This window comes from Schistocerca cancellata, chromosome 6 (assembly GCF_023864275.1).
Source record: "Schistocerca cancellata isolate TAMUIC-IGC-003103 chromosome 6, iqSchCanc2.1, whole genome shotgun sequence".
Lineage (NCBI taxonomy): Eukaryota > Metazoa > Arthropoda > Insecta > Orthoptera > Acrididae > Schistocerca > Schistocerca cancellata.
The window spans coordinates 638,806,316-638,830,132 of NC_064631.1; positions in this window are offsets into that span (position 1 = coordinate 638,806,316).

The window sequence follows — 23,817 nt, forward strand, 5'->3', positions numbered from 1 at the left end:
GCTTATAAGCCGCTTGTTCGACCGATTCTTGAGTACTCTTCATCTGTCTGGGGTCCCTACCAGGTAGGACTGATAAAAGAGATCGACAAGATTCAACTAAGAGTGGTGTGTTTCGTCAAGGCATCGCTTAACCAGCGCTAGGCCGCAACGCAGATGCCAAACGAACTCAGCTGGCAGACGTTACGAGAGGCGTTTTGCATCACAGAGAGATAAACTATTGAAATCTCGAGAAAGCACTTTCTGCGAAGAGTCGGACAACATATTAGTTTCCCCTGCATACGTCTCACGTAATGACCACGTGGAGAAAATTCCAGGGATTAGGGCCAATACTGAGGCTTACGGATAATAATTCTTTCCACGCAGTAATCCCTTGTGGAACAGGGTTGGAGGGCTCAGCTAGTGGCACAAAAAGTAACCTCCGCCATACACCATTAGGTGGATAGCGGAGTATGACGTACATGTACAGTCGTGCTCAAAAGTATCCGAACGACCTGAACTGCATTTCGGCTGATTCTCATGCAACCGGCAGCTGTCTGGCAGGTCCTCTAATCGCTCCTAGGTACAGTCGTTTGACTATTGAAAATGGGTCTAACATGTCACCACTAGAAAACACTGCTCTGTATCGCTATAACTCAAGATGTAAAGTAATACCATGATGCTACATATATATCAGGGAACACCTTATCACAGATAAGACTGTCCTTAAGGCTTGTAAGCTCACATTTATTACAATAAATGACATACCTGAAATGTTACCACTCTCATTATTACGTAAGATAGGTAATGCATCTAGTAAGTTCGTCGTATTCATGATTTCCTCTTCAAAGTGACGTACAGTACTTATTATTTAACACAAAATAACATTAAAAATTTAAGTTATCCACGAGCAGCTAGTTGAGTATATGTACGAGCTGCAAGTGACACGACGAACCGTCTCGTTCTGCATATGGATTCAAACCCAGGTCAGGCAGACTAAGCAAAGATTTCGTGACTGACGCAAACGAACAGTCACTCCTGATTAGGCATACAGAGAGTGATATACCTCGATTTTAGACAGTATCAGTTAGCAAATATCAACTTTAAATTACATAACGCAAACATTTTTAACGGACGTGAATTCCTACCAAGCATCTATTGTCCCTGTTAACGAACTACGAGAGATCTTAAACATTGCTTCTTCACAAGTAACTTACTTGAAAGGCCGTGTGACAAAGCTTTGTGTTGGACAGGGATTCGAACCCAGAACCTAATCGGATTGATATCGAAGCACAACCAACTGTGACATATCGGATTTTCTCGACAGTAGCAAGATGTTTTAACTGATATGACGAGACGAAACATTAATTTTTTCCTTCCCAGGACTCCAACCCGGCACCTATCGCTGTTATAGTCTAGAGAAAACGAACGTTAAATATGGGTTTGTTGCACCAGCAGTGACATGTGAGCATGTTTGAACTGGAAATAATATGACAAAGAGTTCAGTGCTCACTGGGAATAGAGCCCCACACATATCGTTGTTCACTACACACAAAGAGACGTCAGCTACCGAATTTTTCTCCACCAGCAGCTCGGAAAAACATCTTGAACTTACAGTGATATCGTAAATAGTTCTGTGTACCACTGGGAGTCAAAAACGTCAGATATCGTTAGTGTTGACAACGAATGAAAAAACATTAAAAATCAAAATAATTACCCAGCAGCAGATAGGTGTTCTCATGCTAGAGCTTGATAATACATAATGAAATCTTTAGTGCCGGGCCTGGATTCGAACCCATTCAAGCGCAACATGTGGAGATGTTGAGGAATATGCAGTTTTGAACAAACAACGAATTGTAGCCGTGCTGTATTGTCACGAACGGATCATATTCCGCGTTAAGTACGGTCTGAGTTGCTTTCTCAGTTCAGAACCAATTTTATCGACATACAGAAGCTCAGATAAAAGATGGAATAAGTGTCCTGTGACCCTACATAGCGTTTGTTTCGTCACTAGAAATAAATATCTAGTATAAGAAAGGTTACTGGTGATATAGTTTCTACATGTCGCCACTCGAGACTTTATTGTGGTTCAACCTGACGTCGACTTGGCAGAGAAAGAATATCACCTTGAATGTGAATTTCAGACCACACTGCCATTATATCTTCTTCACTTGGTATGGAATCTTTCTCTCCCTATCTAAAATCATTGACAGAAGTGGGAATCGAACCCAGACGATAGGTATAAGAACCTACCATCAGTCCAACAGACCAACAATTCCTCTCCTCAGTGACTCATTTTTCTATCGTAACACCGTTGCGCCACACTGGATGAGAATTCAGACACACAGGTTACCTGTATAAATTGCAGCATGTGCAGTAAATTCATTTACTTAGTGTCCGCCCCAGTAGCTGAGTGGTCAGCGTGACGGATTGCCGTCCTCCGGGCCCGGGTTCGATTCCCGGCTGGGTCGGAGATTTTCTCCGCTCAGGGACTGGGTGTTGTGTTGTGTTCATCATCATTTCATCCCCATCCGGCGTGAAGGTCGCCCAATGTGGCGCCGAATGTAATAAGACCTGCGCCAAGGCGGCCGGACCTGCCCCGCGAGGGGCCTCCCGGCCAATGACGCCAAACGCTCATCATCATCATTTACTTAGTTAACCGAATCACCACGAACTAGCTGCCTCGGTTACCCAGTGCATACATTCGACTCTATTTTGTAATCACCGAAAAAAGTCACGTAACTGCCATCTACACAGAACTGCCAACAGTGTAGGATGCAGAAATTTAAATAAGAAGCGTTCCTTTCCAGTTGAGCTATTCTATTGCGCTATCTGTTTGTGAAAAAGTCGTGCAGCGCAAAAGAAACGCTGTAACTGTTTCTCTCAGAAGTCTAGACCCGGCCATTTGCATTATGCTGTGGTATGCAGAAGTTCTGGAGGAATTGTTGTTCACCTCTGGAGCTGTTGTAGCTATGTGTCAGATAGTAGCTTAATGGTAAGTATCGTGCACCATCGATAAGATATTGCGAGTTCGAATACATTTACTGCTAAATTTTTTTAAAACTCAATTCTGCTGTCTGCTGAAGTTACCAATCTAATGGAACTTTGAACATAATTCCCTTCACTTCTCAACCCAAAATAGTCGCATGTGGAAAAAGGGCTAACTTCTGTGACATTTTGTTCTTTTCAGGTTTAATAGACAGCCAGGCAGCAGATGCATCTCGAAGCTTTTGTATTATGTATGGGGAGAGCGCATCGTGCCCAAATACGTTAGAAAAGTATTTTCTACATTAGCTGCCGTGTGGTAGTGGCATTTTATTCTTCTTGAAACATTGTTTGACAGCTTTAACTCAGAACAAGTTTTCTAAATGCATGTAATCAATAAACTGCATGTGCATCGTCAGACTGTTATAGATAACATCCGAGAATTCGCATATATCATTGATGATTAATTTCGCTCTCATTGTAAGGTGTGGGGCAAATCCAACACCTTCCATGAAAACCCTGACATGATAAGCAAATCCAGTAGCATGTCACATAGCTCCGAATAAATCGTGACATTAAATTAACCAAAGTAATACGAGTAACGAGTGAGCAAATGGAATACCACAGACTAACACAAGAATGCCTAAATGCATGTCATACCTTCCCACCGTGAGACAGACGCAGTTCCGAGGGGAGAAACGAGAACAGAATCCGAGAGCAGAACCGTGTTAAGTTAGAAGGCCCTACGATAAGGGACGGACACCCACGTCGCCAGCTAACCGCTAAGACCACCCCCCCAGCCCATGTTAAAAGCTAGAGCCATCCAGAAGAATAGTATAGATCTTACGATAACACAAAAAGGAAAAAGCCCAGCTGCCAGTTTTAGCGTGAGACTTTTTCGCGTCTCTGTTACGTCAGGACCACCCCCCCCCCTGCCTATGTTAAAAGATAGAGCCCTCCAGAAGAACAGTATAGATCTTACGATAACACTAAAAGTAAGCTGTGTAAGTAGGCTGTTTATGTTTTCTTATTGGCAACGTTACGTAGCGCTCTGTATGAAAATCACTGGCAGTGCTGTGTGCAGTCTGTGGCTAGTTTGCATTGTTGTCTGCCATTGTAGTGTTGGGCAGCTGGATGTGAACAGCGCGTAGCGTTGCGCAGTTGGAGGTGAGCCGCCAGCAGCGGTGGATGTGGGGAGAGAAATGGCGGAGTTTTGAAATTTGTAAGACTGGATGTCATGAACTGCTATGTATATTTTGATTTTTCAACACTATTAAGGTAAATACATTGTTTGTTCTCTATTAAAATCTTTCATTTGCTAACTATGCTTATCAGTAGTTAGTGCCTCCCGTAGTTTGAATCTTTTATTTAGTGGGCAGTAGTGGCCCTCGCTGTATTGCAGTAGTTCGAGTAACGAAGATTTTTGTGCGGTAAGTGATTTGTAAAAGTTATAGGTTAATGTTAGTCGGGGCCATTCTTTTGTAGGGATTATTGAAAGTCAGATTGCGTTGCGCTAAAAATATTGTGTGTCAGTTTAAGGACAGTCATGTATAATTTTTCTAAGGGGACGATTCATATGTCGACCCTTAGCCGAGGATACCTCACTGGAATCTTCTGATTTTTTTCTTGTAGTTTGTGTAATTAGTGTAGCTATTGTTTATTGCTACCTCGTAATTGTAGAGAGAATTTCCTTTGTAGTTGTAGTTTTTCATTCTTGTATAGTAAAACAGTTGTGGCATGCATGTAGATTTGCACCAAGTATTTCGCAGCTGCGCTTGCAATTAACGAGATATTATTTTCAATGCTATGTTAATGTGTTTTCTTATTTTGCTCTTCAAATTGTGCTTTTCTGTGTTATCGTGTGAAATATTGTGACAATAATGGCGTGTGAAAAACGTAATACTAGGCTCCAAAGGGAACTGAGAAATGACAGTGAAGACGAAAGCAGTGTGTTAACGCCACCATGTAATGAATTAACTAATGTTCAAAGTAGTAATTTGGTAATTGTGCATAGGGAAATGGAGCGGGCTGCAAATAATGGTGTAGGCAGTGAAACAATTAGTGTACAGGGAAGTATTATCGATCGATCGGTCGGCAACAGCTCGCTTCAGGATTCCGAAATGACAAGACACAATCTTGCAAATACTGTAGATTCAGGTTTTGCGTCCTCACCGGTTTCACAAATAAATCAAGACACATTTTCTGCTTTTCAAAATGCGAATATTGCCGGCTCAAATGCGCTACCGAATAGGAACATGTTTCAGACACCAGTGCACTGTTACTACAGTTAATGCAACAAATGGGACAAAGGCTACGAAAGTTAGACACAACACTTGAACAAAATCAGAAACAAATGGGACAAAATCTTCAAAAGTTAGACACAATGGAACAAAATCTTCGAAAGTAAGACACCACGCTTGAACAAACACGTGAAGATTAAACTACTGAGTTACATAACATTGAATCGAAATACAAGAATTACGTATTTCAGAGGACACTCGCGCCCCAATACGGGAAGAGGGACATATAAATACGTAACAGCCACAAAATAATAACACGGCGCATTTCGGAAATTATGAAAGAAATTGGCAAGGTGCACCGAATTTTGAAATGGAACCGCGGAAACGACGTAACAATGACCGATATGCGACTCGCCGACATGATGATTTTGCCTATAAGCTGTCATTACTACACGTAAATTTAAAACATTTAAGAATTCAGGCAACTACAGTCATCCACAAGCGTGGCTCCATCAATTCTCTCATTGTTTTCCTCCCAACTGATCATCAGAGCACAGATTAGAATTTATGTATGGCTATTTAGAGAATGAACCAGCTGTAAGAATGCGATCGGTCATTCACGATTGTCACAGTGAAGGAGAATTTTACCATGCCTTCCTCTCAGCATATTGGTCTCAAGCTACACAAGACCGAATAAAACATAACATCGTAATGATGAAACATTTCGAAAAATCTGAATTTTCCAGTCTTGTGAAATATGTTGAAGACATATTGCACAACAATCAGTATCTGTCAAACCCATACAGCCCCTCAGAACTCATCCGCATTTGCTTAATCAAATTACCTGAACATTTACGACATATTATTTTGGCTGGACGTTGCAAAGAAGACATTGAAGCTTTTCAGGGACTCTTACAAGAATTAGAAATTGACACTGACAATCGCGGAATGCGAAAACAGGAACAACAGTTACAAGTCACATCCGTCGCAATTCTGTGACGAAAGAAATAACTGGACACAAGGCTATTCTTATAACGCAAATCGTGAACAAAACAGACACCACCCATATGACAACCACTGGCAGAGTAATAGTTACAGAAAAAGATTGCATTTCCGTAGTAATGAATATGACAGAGATAACCATAGAAACAGACAATATGGGAACGAAAATAATTATTATCAAGGGAGACAGAATAACTTCAGATGCAACGGTCCACCACGCAGTTACGATTCAGGGAGAAATTCTCCACCACATGACCCACAAACAAGAAAATATGTAAACTACCGACAAAACGACAGACCTGAATTCCATCTGAACTGGCGAGCTGCCAACAGGGCAGGGCCTTCTCGACAAGGTGAATTTGCAGAAGTTAGGTCTCCTAATCCTAATAACGATGCTCGCCAACAAAAAGACAAACAATGACTCGCACCGCAGGCAGCCGTGTGCGCCGGCTGACTCAGAGAAAAATAACATAGATGCTAACTTTGAGAAAAATTCCAGTATTCTTTAGCGACGTATACCACATGATACCCCCCATGAACCATGGACCTTGCCGTTGGTGGGGAGGCTTGCGTGCCTCAGCGATACAGATGGCCGTACCATAGGTGCAACCACAACGGAGGGGTATCTGTTGAGAGGCCAGACAAACATGTGGTTCCGGAAGAGGGGCAGCAGCCTTTTCAGTACTTGCAGGGGCAACAGTCTGGATGATTGACTGATCTGGCCTTGTAACATTAACCAAAATGGCCTTGCTGTGCTGGTACTGCGAACGGCTGAAAGCAAGGGGAAACTGCAGCCGTAATTTTTCCCGAGGACATGCAGCTCTACTGTATGATTAAATGATGATGGCGTCCTCTTGGGTAAAATATTCCGGAGGTAAAATAGTCCCCCATTAGGATCTCCGGGCGGGGACTACCCAAGAGGACGTCGTTATCAGGAGAAAGAAAACTGGCGTTCTACGGATCGGAGTGTGGAATGTCAGATCACTTAATCGGGCAGGTAGGTTAGAAAATTTAAAAAGGGAGATGGATAGGTTAAAGTTAGATATAGTGGGAATTAGTGAAGTTCGGTGGCAGGAGGAACAAGACTTTTGGTCAGGTGATTACAGGGTTATAAATACAAAATCAAATAGGGGTAATGCAGGAGTAGGTTTAATAATGAATAAAAAATATAGGAGTGCGGGTTAGCTACTACAAACAGCATAGTGAACGCATTATTGTGGCCAAGATAGACACAAACCCCATGCCTACTACAGTAGTACAAGTTTATATGCCAACTACCTCTGCAGATGATGAAGAAATAGATGAAATGTATGACAAGATAAAAGAAATTATTCAGGTAGTGAAGGGAGACGAAAATTTAATAGTGATGGGTGACTGGAATTCGTCAGTAGGAAAAGGGAGAGAAGGAAACATAGTAGGTGAATATGGATTGGGGGGAAGGAATGAAAGAGGAAGCCGCCTTGTAGAATTTTGCACAGAGCATAACTTAATCATAGCTAACACTTGGTTCAAGAATCACGGAAGGAGGCTGTATACATGGAAGAACTCTGGAGATACTGACAAGTTTCAGATAGATTATATAATGGTAAGACAGAGATTTAGGAACCAGGTTTTAAATTGTAAGACATTTCCTGGGGCAGATGTAGATTCTGACCACAATCTATTGGTTATGAACTGCAGATTGAAACTGAAGAAACTGCAAAAAGGTGGGAATTTAAGGAGATGGGACCTGGATAAACTGAAAGAACCAGAGGTTGTACAGAGTTTCAGGGAGAGCATTAGGGAACAATTGACAGGAATGGGGGAAAGAAATACAGTAGAAGAAGAGTGGGTAGCTCTGAGGGATGAAGTGGTGAAGGCAGCAGACGATCAACAAGGTAAAAAGACGCGGGCTAATAGAAATCCTTGGGTAACAGAAGAAATATTGAATTTAATTGATGAAAGGAGAAAATATAAAAATGCAGTAAATGAAGCAGGCAAAAAGGAATACAAACGTCTCAAAAATGAAATCGACAGGAAGTGCAAAATGGCTAAGCAGGGATGGCTAGAGGACAAATGTAAGGATGTAGAGGCTTGTCTCACTAGGGGTAAGATAGATACTGCCTACAGGAAAATTAAAGAGACCTTTGGAGAGAAGAGAACCACTTGTATGAATATCAAGAGCTCAGATGGCCACCCAGTTCTAAGCAAAGAAGGGAAAGCAGAAAGGTGGAAGGAGTATATAGAGGGTTTATACAAGGGCGATGTACTTGAGGACAATATTATGGAAATGGGATAGGATGTAGATGAAGATGAAATGGGAGATAAAATACTGCGTGAAGAGTTTGACAGAGCACTGAAAGACCTGAGTCAAATCAAGGCCCCAGGAGTAGACAACATTCCATTAGAACTACTGATGGCCTCAGGAGAGCCACTCATGACAAAACTCTACCATCTGGTGAGCACGATGTATGAGACAGGCGAAATACCCTCAGACTTTAAGAAGAATATAGTAATTCCAATCCCAAAGAAAGCAGGTGTTGACAGATGTGAAAATTACCGAACTATCAGTTTAATAAGTCACAGCTGCAAAATACTAACGCGAATTCTTTACAGACGAATGGAAAAACTGGTAGAAGCCGACCTCGGGGAAGATCAGTTTGGAATCCGTAGAAATGTTGGAACACGTGAGGCAATACTGACCTTACGACTTATCTTGGAAGAGAGATTAAGAAAAGGCAAACCTACGTTTCTAGCATTTGTAGACTTAGAGAAAGCTTTTGACAATGTTGACTGGAATACTCTCTTTCAAATTCTGAAGGTGGCAGGGGTAAAATACAGGGAGCGAAAGGCTATTTACAATTTGTACAGAAACCAGATGGCAGTTATAAGAGTCGAGGGGCATGAAAGGGAAGCAGTGGTTGGGAAAGGAGTGAGACAGGGTTGTAGCCTGTCCCCGATGTTATTCAATCTGTATGTTGAGCAAGCAGTAAAGGAAACAAAAGAAAAATTCGGAGTAGGTATTAAAATTCATGGAGAAGAAGTAAAAACTTTGAGGTTCGCCGATGACATTGTAATTCTGTCAGAGACAGCAAAGGACTTGGAAGAGCAGTTGAACGGAATGGACAGTGTCTTGAAAGGAGGATATAAGATGAACATCAACAAAAGCAAAACGAGGATAATGGAATGTAGTCAAATTAAGTTGGGTGATGCTGAGGGAATTAGATTAGGAAATGAGACACTTAAAGTAGTAAAGGAGTTTTGCTATTTAGGGAGTAAAGTAACCGATGATGGTCGAAGTAGAGAGGATATAAAATGTAGACTGGCAATGGCAAGGAAAGCGTTTCTCAAGAAGAGAAATTTGTTAACATCGAATATAGATTTAAGTGTCAGGAAGTCGTTTCTGAAAGTATTTGTATGGAGTGTAGCCATGTATGGAAGTGAAACATGGACGATAACTAGTTTGGACAAGAAGAGAATAGAAGCTTTCGAAATGTGGTGCTACAGAAGAATGCTGAAGATAAGGTGGGTAGATCATGTAACTAATGAGGAGGTATTGAATAGGATTGGGGAGAAGAGAAGTTTGTGGCACAACTTGACTAGAAGAAGGGATCGGTTGGTAGGACATGTTTTGAGGCATCGAGGGATCACAAATTGAGCATTGGAGGGCAGCGTGGAGGTTAAAAATCGTAGAGGGAGACCAAGAGATCAATACACTAAGCAGATTCAGAAGGATGTAGGTTGCAGTAGGTACTGGGAGATGAAGAAGCTTGCACAGGATAGAGTAGCATGGAGAGCTGCATCAAACCAGTCTCAGGACTGAAGACCACAACAACAACCACATGCTAATTGCGTTCAGGGTGAAACTCTGCATACTAGGAAGCGTAAAGGATTGCACCACATTTCACATGTCAAATCGTTTATTGAAAGATAATCTGCTTTTTAACTTAGCCTTTGCTACAAAAATTTTCACTTCACGTTACTAGTACGCTTCGTCAGACTTAGAAACTGTTAACACGCAACTATGTTTTAAAGTTACCTATCCAGTCTAGAACCTGGGGAACATATTTAGACAGTAATTACAAATGCATTGCTATAGTGAACAGATGACACAGTGTTATTGTGAGTGTACATTCTTGCTTGTTAGTTGCACGATTACGTAACGACTATAAGGCTGACATACTTTGAACATGTACCTGTACTGCTAATGAGATTTTAATGCAACATTTTGGTTTACTTGAAAATAAATTGTGGATTTAAAGTACTTTCAGTGAGATACCAGATGACACAGTAGTTAGTTTATGTGACAGCTACACGATTTTATAACGACGCTACTAATGAGTGACAATTTACAATGTTGCTTTTGCAGTGTTTCTGTTTTATATCTACACAGATTTTCTGTATTATTCTGGAAAGTAAAACATGTTTTAGTAGTAACATTTGTGGTATAGCTACAATGAGACAGCCTTTTCCGTAGGACAACAATACATTACAGCACAGTACTTTCTTCATCACAGCAATAAGCGTAATAACTAAGATATCTATACGCAAAGCATTTCACTTTTGTGTATTTTGAGGTAAGTACATTGACTTTTGCAGAACTTAGCTTTCGGAGGACGATAACTACGACACTTCCACAGAGATTATCTTATAGCAAGACTCACAGTTTAGCGCTAGAGTACACGTATTTGAGTGACTAATTTTGTACTTAAAACATTTATTTTTAAAGATATTTGAAGTACAATGATACAAAGGTTTTCCGTGATACATTTCATTCCCTTGCTGTAATCTGTAACACCTGAGGTATTATTCATTTATCCTCAGGGGGGTACACACTTACTTTGTGTAACATGTGTTTTTGAAAGCACAAGGAGCCCTAGCAAATATGGTATTTGCTTATACAACTTTACACATCGGTACCATATTTCTCTAACACACAAATTACACAGCTATCTGATCATTTAACTGAGAGATAAACATTTTTTTTACGACGTCAGTGACACATGTTTACACAATTATGGAGTTGGATTACTTCACACTTATGAAATTGTATTTTGTCTGTACTTTGTGAACTGTTCATATTTTTTCGGAACCATTGTGATACTATGAGAGCTTTGAATGATGTATTTGGTAAGGGAGCATAATTTTAAACTACGTTTGAGGTAGATGACACTATTGAAATGTGCAGAGAATTTTCTTTATGTTTTGAAATTATTGCAGAAAGCTACGACATTTTTTAGATTTGACTGAGGTGTTATGATGTTATTTTTACGACGACGATGTGTATTATGCTGTTGAGGTATGTTTATGATCAATAAGATGATGCTACCATATATGAGGAATTTGATTATGCTACGTATTTATTATGATGGAATATTAAAGAAGTGTCGACGAATACGTATGTGAATAATGAGTAGTGTTTAGAGACTCTGATTTGTGGAAAAGGATGATGGAAAGAATCGTACTTTAAGAGTTATGAAATGTGTGTAAATGCGTGAAGGTATCACAGTGCCGATGAAAACTTTTTGAACACTGTTATATTCATAGGATTTTGTTTCTACACATTTGCAACGCAAATTCTCGACCTGTGAAATTTTTTATATGCAAACTGGCGTCGTAAATATTTCAGTAAGAAAGTTAAGTGACCACCTTCACGTAATGAGTCGTGGGCACCCAGCTGCACGACAGTTGCCCGGAAAAAAGCCATTAGTGTGTGCCTTTCAGAGGAACAGGTGGAGAAAAAGAAAAAAGAGGCCATTACCCACGCTATTGACATTACTTTGTAGAAAGCATCGCACATACGACACGCTGAAACTTGAAAACATATGATTATACTGTGGAGCTCTAATTTATGATGTTCACTAAAACGCCTAATGAAATGATGAGAAACATTTCACGACTATTGTCTTGCTAGTTGAGAGAAATGCCATATGGCTTGCTTTATGTACTTATTTACTCATTTTGTTTAATATCTAGTTTCTAGCTGCACTGCAGGACTGGTTAAAATAAAATTTAATAGATGTACTAATATAGTTATTTTATGCCTACAGATCCAGTCAATTATAAATTTATGATCTACTTCCAAGAAAACGAGGGCACATAAATAGACGTTTCCCTTCACAGGAATTGCATAAATAATTTTTTTACGATTTGGTAACTTATCTGCTAGCGTAAGTTCTCGTGATGCATCACCCTAGTGTTAAGATGTGACAGGTATTAAACATGCCCATTTTTACTGTAATATTTTTTCTGCTTGAGCTATGTCATGTTTAGATATAAGTTATTGCATTTGCTGTTGCTGTTTGCCAGGCATAATGCTACTGAATTTCATTTTGTATTACTCTGTTAAGCCAGTTTTACTACTGATTTATTTTTCTTGTTTGCTGCACATTGCCTTATATTAGTTGTAATATTGCAATTGCTTTGCTAACTTCTATAATGCTGCTTGCTTTGCAAATCTGCATTTTTTGTCATTGCTGTTTGTGTTAATTGTTTTGTGCTGCTGCATTGCCTCGTCCCTTAGTTTAGCATCTGAGCTCAGTAGATTTAAGTTAGCTTAAGATGGGGTAGGCCATATAAGAGAACAAGTTGTGATGAATTGACAGAAATACATTGAGAAGCTATAAGAAAATGGTTTGGCCAAAAAAGTATATGGAAAGAGGGCATGAACCAAATAAGTAGGGTTTAGGGACAACAGATTTAGGTAGGATTTTCTTGGAAATAAATGATGAGGTAAAATAATGGAAAATAAATAATGAGGTCAGAAACATGTGAACATATAAATACAGAAAGCATACTTGGATAGGTTTTTTTTGGTGGAAACAAATGTTGAAATAAGAAGAAAGATCTATCGAATGAAGTTTTGGGTTGGACTGCAGTACCAAATGTTACACTGAAAACAAACCCTGCACTTTCCTGTTGTGTTATTCTGCTATGTGTTTATGTACCCTTAAGCCGTCCGGAGTGGCCGTGCGTTTCTAGGCGCTACAGTCTGGAACCGCGTGACCGCTATGGTCGCAGGTTCGAAACTTGCCTTGGGCATGGATGTGTGTGATGTCCTTAGGTTAGTTAGGTTTAATTAGTTCTAAGTTCTAGGGGACTGATGACCACAGCAGTTAAGTCCCATAGTGCTCAGAACCATATGAACCATGTGTGTGTGTGTGCACCCTTGTGTATTTGTGTTTTTCCTGTCTTTACATGTTTAGCGGATGAGAGTTGTGTTGTAGAATTATTTTAATACTATGTTATTTACTTTGTAAAGATGTTTAGACATTATTTATCTGTTCTGTTTTGTTGCTCATGTGTGAAGTTGATGTTTCAAAAGTTATTCTGATCTTTTATGTAAGTACTTATGTCATAATTCTTGTAACACTGATGTGCATGTTTATTTCAATTCTTTTGTACAGCCTGTTTTACTACAAATGTTATCTGTGTTATTACGTTTTTAATGATGTATTTTTTACCTTTGTTATTGTATTCTTATGTTATACAATTGTAATTGACACCAGTTCATCAAATTAAGTAACTTGTAAGTTACATTTCACTGCACACGTTTCTGTTGGTCCTAGTATATGGACAATATGTGAGAAGTAGAGACTGTTAGCGTTTGGACGTGTGTTAATAAGTCAGCAAGGGACTGATTAACAGCATTTCTACTTCTAAGGACATTTCAAACAAATTTTTTTGTGAGTGGACAAGGGGTGGTTTATGGACTTGCTATATTCTCCGCAAGACTCTTCGATGGTGTTTGTGCACCTGCACAGTCGCAACAGATGGCTGCTGGCCAGCTCTACAAGGACTACAGTGGATCTACACCTTTGATGATCCACCAATACCTTTATTTCTACAAGGACTGCAGTGGGTCTGCATCTTTGATGACCCACCAATACCATTATTTGTACAAGGACTGCAGTGGGTCTGCACCTCTGGTGGTCCACTAATACCGTAATCTCTACCAGGACTACAGTGTGTCTACTCTGTGATGACCTACCTACCAATATTGTTCAAAACTTCGACTGACTCTGTTGTGGGTTTGCTCTGTTGTGACCCATTACCTGTCTACATGTCGAGAGTCAGCGCTGTCTTACTGTTGGAAGGACAACACTACTTCTTCAAGACTGCATGGAAATCCACTACTTCCGTGTGCATTTTCTTTTACTGCTCGGGCTTTGAGAAAAACACTGCTATTTTACTGTGATAAACGATCAGGACTGTCTTTATGGACTGTGAGAAAATTTTAGCTTTTGACCAACATTGTATCAATAAGTGCGTGCATTTGATTTCTTTGTTATTGTAATTGTGAAAAAATTTTTAACCAATATGTATTGACCAGTGCCCAAAACAAATTGTAAAATTTTTTGTGGGGAGCATGGGGGTTATGTATGTAGGCTGTTTATGTTTTCTCTATGTAAGTAGGCTGTTTATGTTTTCTTATTGGCAACGTTACGTAGCGCTCTGGCTGTGCTGTGTGAAGTCTGTGGCTAGTTTGCATTGTTGTCTGCCATTGTAGTGTTGGGCAGGGGCAGCTGGATGTGAACAGCGCGTAGCGTTGCGCAGTTGGAGGTGAGCCGCCAGCAGTGGTGGATCTGGGGAGAGAAATGGCGGAGCTTTGAAATTTGTAAGACTGGGTGTCATGAACTGCTATGTATATTATGATTTTTCAACACTATTAAGGTACATACAGTGTTTGTTCTCTATTAAAATCTTTCATTTGCTAACTATGCCTATCAGTAGTTAGTGCCTTCCGTAGTTTAATCTTTTATTTAGTTGGCAGTAGTGGCGCTCGCTGTATTGCAGTAGTTCGAGTAACGAAGATTTTTGTGCAGTAAGTGATTTGTGAAAGGTATAGGTTAATGTTAGTCAGGGCCATTCTTTTGTAGGGATTATTGAAAGTCAGATTGCGTTGCACTAAAAATACACTCCTGGAAATTGAAATAAGAACACCGTGAATTCATTGTCCCAGGAAGGGGAAACTTTATTGACACATTCCTGGGGTCAGATACATCACATGATCACACTGACAGAACCACAGGCACATAGACACAGGCAACAGAGCATGCACAATGTCGGCACTAGTACAGTGTATATCCACCTTTCGCAGCAATGCAGGCTGCTATTCTCCCATGGAGACGATCGTAGAGATGCTGGATGTAGTCCTGTGGAACGGCTTGCCATGCCATTTCAACCTGGCGCCTCAGTTGGACCAGCGTTCGTGCTGGACGTGCAGACCGCGTGAGACGACGCTTCATCCAGTCCCAAACATGCTCAATGGGGGACAGATCCGGCGATCTTGCTGGCCAGGGTAGTTGACTTACACCTTCTAGAGCACGTTGGGTGGCACGGGATACATGCGGACGTGAATTGTCCTGTTGGAACAGCAAGTTCCCTTGCCGGTCTAGGAATGGTAGAACGAAGGGTTCGATGACGGTTTGGATGTACCGTGCACTATTCAGTATCCCCTCGACGATCACCAGTGGTGTACGGCCAGTGTAGGAGATCGCTCCCCACACCATGATGCCGGGTGTTGGCCCTGTGTGCCTCGGTCGTATGCAGTCCTGATTGTGGCGCTCACCTGCACGGCGCCAAACACGCATACGACCATCATTGGCACCAAGGCAGAAGCGACTCTCATCGCTGAAGACGACACGTCTCCATTCGTCCCTCCATTCACGCCTGTCGCGACACCACTGGAGGCGGGCTGCACGATGTTGGGGCGTGAGCGGAAGACGGCCTAACGGTGTGCGGGACCGTAGCCCAGCTTCATGGAGACGGTTGCGAATGGTCCTCGTCGATACCCCAGGAGCAACAGTGTCCCTAATTTGCTGGGAAGTGGCGGTGCGGTCCCCTACGGCACTGCGTAGGATCCTACGGTCTTGGCGTGCATCCGTGCGTCGCTGCGGTCCGGTCCCAGGTCGACGGGCACGTGCACCTTCCGCCGACCACTGGCGACAACATCGATGTACTGTGGAGACCTCACGCCCCACGTGTTGAGCAATTCGGCGGTACGTCCACCCGGCCTCCCGCATGCCCACTATACGCCCTCGCTGAAAGTCCGTCAACTGCACATACGGTTCACGTCCACGCTGTCGCGGCATGCTACCAGTGTTGAAGACTGCGATGGAGCTCCGTATGCCACGGCAAACTGGCTGACACTGACGGCGGCGGTGCACAAATGCTGCGCAGCTAGCGCCATTCGACGGCCAACACCGCGGTTCCTGGTGTGTCCGCTGTGCCGTGCGTGTGATCATTGCTTGTACAGCCCTCTCGCAGTGTCCGGAGCAAGTATGGTGGGTCTGACACACCGGTGTCAATGTGTTCTTTTTTCCATTTCCAGGAGTGTATAGTGTGTCAGTTTAAGGACTGTCATGTATAATATTTCTAAGGGGACCGATGGAAGAAAGTTATTGCGTACCACTCCAACGATACTAAGCAAGGATAGACGAAAGTTACAGTGGACAATATCCAATGGATCTACCACAACCGGAAAGAACTACGGGAGAAATGATCAGAAACAAAAGTGGCGAAGAATCGCGAATTTCATATGGAACTATGACGAAGTACGACAACGATCATTTCCTCACAGTCAGAAAATTTCAACACTTTCGAGAAGGAAACTCATTACATCCACGAACTTCGTCGTCACAATTCCTGATTTGGCTCCACAGGCAGTAAACGGCTGCCCTCATTCGGTGTCTAATAGTACCTTCGATTATAGGGCTTGCCCCTTCTGCCGCAACCAACGTAAGTGGCAAAAATGTCCGCAGGGGCAACATCGCTGCCGTCTGTGCAACGCAGCATCCTGTTCGCGATATGGACCAGTTATCTATCAACGCTCTTTTCCTGCCAAGCTCACATATCTGATAAACGGCTCATAAGCTTGTGACGCAATCGTCTATCTTGGGGCGCAGCATTAAGCGTGAACTCTGTACTGTTGTTGCAGCCTCATCGATCAATTTGGCTACATTTCATGAGGTGCGTAGCCTTCCGTTAGAAGCATTTACCAAAAGCGGTGATTTCCTCTAACTGCGAACGAATTCCGTTCAGGGGTCAAATGGTTGTGGCGGCACAATATGAGAATGTGAAGCGGCAAGAAGAATTACTGCTGTTTGATTCTGCCTCAGCATTGAATATTTTGTTTTCTGGGTATTTCACTTCCAAGTTATAGATCACGTAGTTTCTCCAGTCATCCCTTTTCATGAACCTGAGTCACTTTGGCACTTCCATAAATAGTTTTTTGAGCCAACGTTAGCGAAGGCAAGGGGTTTTCTAGACCATCTTCAGCCTAAGCCGTCTGTGACCCTTAACTTTCGCCATGCTCACCCTGTGCCACTTGCTATGAGAGATATTGTAGATGCTGAATTAAACTACAGGAATTATGGCTTATTTCTCCTATATCATTGATCAGTGAAGACGCCGTAAGTGCTAGAAAACCCAATGGGACAATTCAGCTGTGTGGTGATTTTAAATCCACAATCAACGCCCAGAGAGAGCAGGAAGTTTATCGATTCCCACTCATCGGGTAATTATTGGCGAGTTAGGCTGGTGGACAATACTTTTTGAAGGTTCTATTGTGAGACACCTATCAGTAGTTGCACCTCGATGCTGAGTGACAGCAGTTGCTCATTATTATTTCGCCGTTTGGCCTCTACAAGTTTGCCATGCTACTTCTGGAGTCGTGTCACCTCCAGGAATTTTTCAGCATTTTATTGAGCAGAGATTTACCCACATCCTGAACTGCGCAACTTAATTGATGATCTAATTGTCACAGTGCCACCAGGCAAGAATATTATGCCAAACTTACAGGAAGTGTTTCAGGCGCTGGAGGGCAATGGTATGCATTGTCATTAGGAGAACTGTAGGTTTTTTTGCCACCATGTCTTAAGTAGAGGGCATTAAACCAACAGATGACCACTCTGCAACAACTGATAGGTCTCCCGTCCCTCAGAACTCGAAGGAGCTGCAGTCTTCCCTCAGCTACACTATAATAAATTCACACGAGATGCGTTGGAGGTCTCATAATCTCTGTCACCTTCGTAAGAAAGGTGTAATATGTGACTGGCCAGACGGTTGTCAGAGAGATTTTATGTTTCTGTACAGCTCCTTGCCTTGTTGCCTTTGATCCAAAGAAAATCTTAATACTGGTCACTGATCGATCGCAGTATGTATTTGGTGCTGTACTGACAGAAAACCTAAGATCAAAACAATTACTCCCGGGTAGAGAAAGAGACTTTGACAATAGCCTATGGTGTTTAAAAGCTATACGTTTTCCTGTATGGCTGCAAATTTCACTTGTTCACAGATCATAAATCCTAAAGCTAGACTCCCTGACAAGACGGTTCAGAGACTGCAGCGTTGGGCATTACTTTTTGGCAATTATTTTTACGGTATGTATTTTTATTGATTCATTGTCCAGATTGCCCCTGCGTCCTGATAAAGAGTTCGATAGAGAGGAAAGAATTTGTATTGAGATTGACGATGCTTTAGATACAGTGCTGCAAGACTTTCCCATCACCGCCTAAGAAGTAGCAGTTGCCAATTGTCGCAATGCAGTGTTGCATAGCGTTGTTGCAGCGGTTCAAACTGGATGGTCAAACACCTTCCTGAGGACGCCCACCCCATTTTAGACGGAATTTCAGAACGGAAAGGCAGCTCAATGTAATCAGGGAATGCTATACATCAGGGAATGCTATACATCAGGGAATGCTACTGATTATAACAGAGGATGACAAGTGCCGCATTGTAGTTCTGCCTTCACTCGGCCAGGCGTCCTAAAGTTGCTGTATTCTATTCACTGGGGAATGTCCTGTATGAAAGGGAATGTCTCACATGAAAGCGTTAGATCAATGGCATGAACACTGGCCTTCGGTAAGCACGTATATCGAATATGCTGTGAGGCAGTGTCATGGCTGTTCAATGAACCAAGTGGCCTCTCCCTAGAAGTTTTTGCTGTGGTTTCAATGAGCTCAGCCAGGGAATAGAGTACAAGTGGACTTTGCTGGTCCTTTTCTTGCAGAGATGTGGATGATCCTGGTGGAACCCCTGTCCAGCTTCCCCTATATAGCATATAAGTCCGCCATGAAAGCGCGATTCACGATCAGGGCTCGCACGACTGTTTTTGTGACAGAAGGTGCAGCAGCCACGTTGGTCTGCAGGACAAGGCGTCAGAGTTTCAGGAATACTGTTGGTCCGGTGATATCCATCACCTGACCGCTGCTCTCCTGATCCAGGATCCACTTTGGACGCAGAGCAATTAGTCAGGACATTTAAGACACACACTGCACAGCCCAGTAAAAGGGCTTAGTCCGGATAAGGTCCAGTGTAGACAACAGTCTCTTATTTTGCTGAGTACCTCGTGCCCTATGCCCCACCGCACGCAGTCATGTTTTATACCCTGTTCCTAGAAGAGCGTATTGGTCTGAATCTGCAATTATGGGTGTCGACTGGGGTGGACTAAACGTGTGACAGTCCAGCACAGGGGTGGGAAAACTTTTGAAGTCGCGATCGGGGACAATTGGTGCAAGGGACACAGCAACCAGTTATGGCCGCGACGAGCGGAAACAAATATAGGAAACAAATATAGGACATTCAACCTGTACGGATAATGTAAGTATTTCCCCTCAGATTATAAGGCAACAGGACTCACTACTCCGCACCGTGCTTATTACTTCAGGTCAACACGGCGTTCATCTTTATTGTACAGAGAGAGCAGCTAATTTTGGTTCATCTGCTCCCTCTGACAGCACTTCAGCAGTCCGTTGAACATGTCCAGGAAGATTTGGTCGTACTTTGAGTAGCCCTTGGCGCTAGTGGCCATATCTGAGAACGCTGACGCCCACATGGAACCACTGGCCAGGCTGCCAGCATGTCTCTCTCCCTTCCATAGGCCTTTGACAAAGACCTGTGCACAGACCTGTGCCCATTAAATAGGGGTGGATGGGGGGGGGGGGGAAATTTGGTATCCGCATCCGTCTAAAATGACATGGCAATGGAGGACGCAGAACTGGCGATGATGGTCACTAACGAACAGGTCATGGGAGCTGCCAATATGGCGCACCCACGCCACTTGTGCTGGAGACAACCACTTTTTTCCAAGCAGGGGAGTTAAGGTGGCGGGCGACTCTCGACAGTTGTGTTTCTGCGAATACTCTGCCACAGTTAAACGTTTGCGTATTTAGGGGTATTCCCTTTCGCTGTTTTCTCTATTGTTGCATTGCATGTTCTATTGACGTTCAGGTTCGTGTTTAGTTTCTTTTATGTCTGCCTGGAGTGGCAACCATAAATTGGAACTGGTAGCAGGACGTGACGGGGCTGTGATGCAAGATATGATGGCCGACAAAAGACTAGTCTCAAAGTAAGGCGCCAGCGATCAGGAAGATTACTTATCTTTACTCTCCACAATGAAACAGGCACCGTCTATTGCTCTCATAGCAAGTAGCTACGTAATTAAGTTCACAATACAATTTACAAATCCGCAGTGCAATCCAAACTCGTAACTAAGTTCTAAGCCCAAGGTTGACATATGAGATCTATACAATAACACTTCGATATTAACACAGCTAGCGAGCAAGAGCGAGTGGTCGTGGCGTCAAGTCTGTGCTCCTGTTATATCTTGTGGTCATAGAGGGAGCTGCAGTCAAGAACTATTGCGTGGCACGACGTCTTCAGCCGGAGACAACGCAATGAGCCTCCGGCGGCCGCGACGTGAAGCTGAGGCCGGCCACCGCGCACGTGCGTCCGGGCTGAGCGACGGCAGGGTGCGCGTGATTCGGTTAGGTCCGAGGACACAGCCGTTTCCATTAGTTTAGCTCCTTGGACGTTTGGACTCTCGCTGTTGGCAACTTTGTACAGTCCAGATACGCTAAGAATAAACCCAAGCCACTCCACTATTGTCGCTTCCTGTCACGTTTATATGTGGCCTTAATTTGCGAAACCTGCTGTTGCAGTTGACCCACGTTCCCTGGGAGAAAAACTCTGCATTTGCTTTTAGAATGTCCGTTTCTTTTACAATATGTTTTGGACTCTATGCCATAAATGAATACGCCAGCCGGGGTGCCGAGTGGTTCTAGGCGCTTCAGTCTGGAACCTCGCGACCGCTACGGTCGCAGGTTAGAATCCTGCCTCGGGCATGGATGTGTGTGATGTCCTTAGGTTAGTTAGGTTTAAGTAGTTCTAAGTTCTAGGGGACTGATGACCTCAGCTGTTAAGTCCCATAGTGCTCAGAGCTATTTGAACCATAAATGAAAACAGTCCATTATATTACACTAGAAAGCGGAACGTATTTTGGAAATAATGAGTTCACATGACGGGTGGGAAATGGATTACATCATAATTCTCTATTCAAGGAAACAGTGTAATTTCAAGTTATCTTACAGTGGGAGTGGAAAGAAGTAGGCATGGAAATGGAGGGAAGAACGAACGTTGAATTTCCTTCCATGAGAATTAACGTTATCTTTCGAGTTCCTTTTTTTTTTTAACTCAATGAGGTAGTATTAAAAAAAAAGGTAAAATTGTCGTTATGTTTCCTTAAGAAGCAGAGAGGATGGGAGGGGGACTTTCAACACGTGCCAGCGTTGGTAAACGATTGTAATGAGGACGCGCCTGGGATTGTAATATCCCCACATTTACATCAAACAAGCAAGCGAAACTGCAAGAGAAGGGAGCACCACTGATGAATAACAGCACAATAGGTGAAGGAAACAAGGTCAGGAACTAAGTTCACCGTAGTGGCAGAGACTCTAATGATCACGAATGATTCTTAAATCTACTGAAGTCGCCCCAGTCTCGTCTGAAGTCATAACTTTCAAAGACCTGCGTGGAATACACAGGCATGGCACCTTTATTGCCCAGCTAACACCTCGAAATCATCCCATGAAGAACACGATATCGTTCCTGTTATTCCTTTTGCTTAGGTACGAAACCTCTGGCAAACCAGTAGAGTGATTATCTGATCGATCGGAAGACAAGCATGCCTTGCAAGTGGAAAGGCAACAGATCTTCCGAAGATTTTAACCTGTGTACAACACCGAGGTTTCTTAATACTCTTAGAGTTGAATTAACTTAACCCAAGAACACATACTTCGAATTGTGAACTAAGTGAACTGATCCTACCCACATTCAACTCACACTAGGAGCTGTCATAATAGCGCGTCCTACTTACCTTGGGGTCACAGCTCCTCTGAAGATATTGAAAAGTTTTAAAACGTCGCCAATCACAAAAATGCACTGTTGGCTCCAGACTGTCATCCAAACCGGTCGGCGCTAGGGAACGGGCAAAAATTTTGCATCCTGTTCTCATCGAAGCCTACCGGACAAAATTAGAGCAATAAACTTAATGAAACTTTTTACAGTTCCCGTGTGCGTAGTACACTGGCCTAGCACAGGGTGTGCTTTTTTAAAAGAGCAGGACGGTTGTTGCGTATGGCCGACTCAGAACACAAGCTAGGTGTGAAAAATAGGATTGAACGGGAAATTACAGATCCACTACGTAGTAGAAATAAGACAAGCTACCCTGTATCTCTGATTACAAACAAATGCCAAATTACTCATTTATTCACACATTGTAGGCATTATTCTTGAACGGAAATGTAAAAGGATGGCACAGGATACTGATGTGAAATAAAATGAAATGGAAATTGAAGTACAGTGACTCCCTAGGCAGTCTTCCACGGTCATCATTTTATGTAAAGCAAACACTACCAGGTTCACCACCTAGATTAACTGAACGAAATTTAGATGTTTCTGAGAAAAATTACATGAAAGACGACTGACTGAGTACCGTTTAATTACATCGATGCTGAGGAGGATAGTTGCTCTGAGCTGTTGTTATTATCTAACAGCAGAGATAAGAAACTTTTTTTATGTATTTAACATAAATTGGTGATGGGAGCACAGAGGGGAACTCTAACGCCCGTGATCATTCCACAACTACATTATACTACAATTGATTAGCTAAAAGGTGACAAAGTTAACCATTCATAGTAAAACAGTGATTCATAAAATTTTTACGAAAATTATGTTCACAAAAGAAAACACTAAGAACGAACATTGTACTAGTCCTCAGCTGGGTTATTCAAGATTTCCGAAAAAGTGTCATTATACAAAAATAAATCCAGTTTCATAATTTCTTAATGCTTCTTTTGTCGCACATAGCAAAAATTTGTGCTGTAAGGAAAAAAATCAATTTTCACCCTCCAAAAACTAAAGTATTCAATGTGTGTCATATGAACAGCATTAACCTGAAGATTCCGTTGAAAACACATGACGTTACAAATCTCTATAAATCAAAGGAAGGGATCAACAGCTTTACAAATAAAACTTACGCTTACAAATAAAATTCAATCATCATGTTTAAATTGGGAACGGCCGCAAAAGTGATAGATGATACGATTCATGTGAGTACTTCTGATATTAGGATGTGTTATTGGCATAACATAAACACCAACATGACACAGTAGTGACCTGTCATCCTTGTAAACTAAGAACAAGATCACAAAAATCAAAAAATAAATATTCACAAAAGAAAATAGTTTCCATTAAAATTGCCGTGGCCAATGCCAGTTTATTATTTTTCAACAAACTATGGCGTCCTCATTTGAATGGTATGAATGAAGGTACTATACTAATAAAATAAATGTGT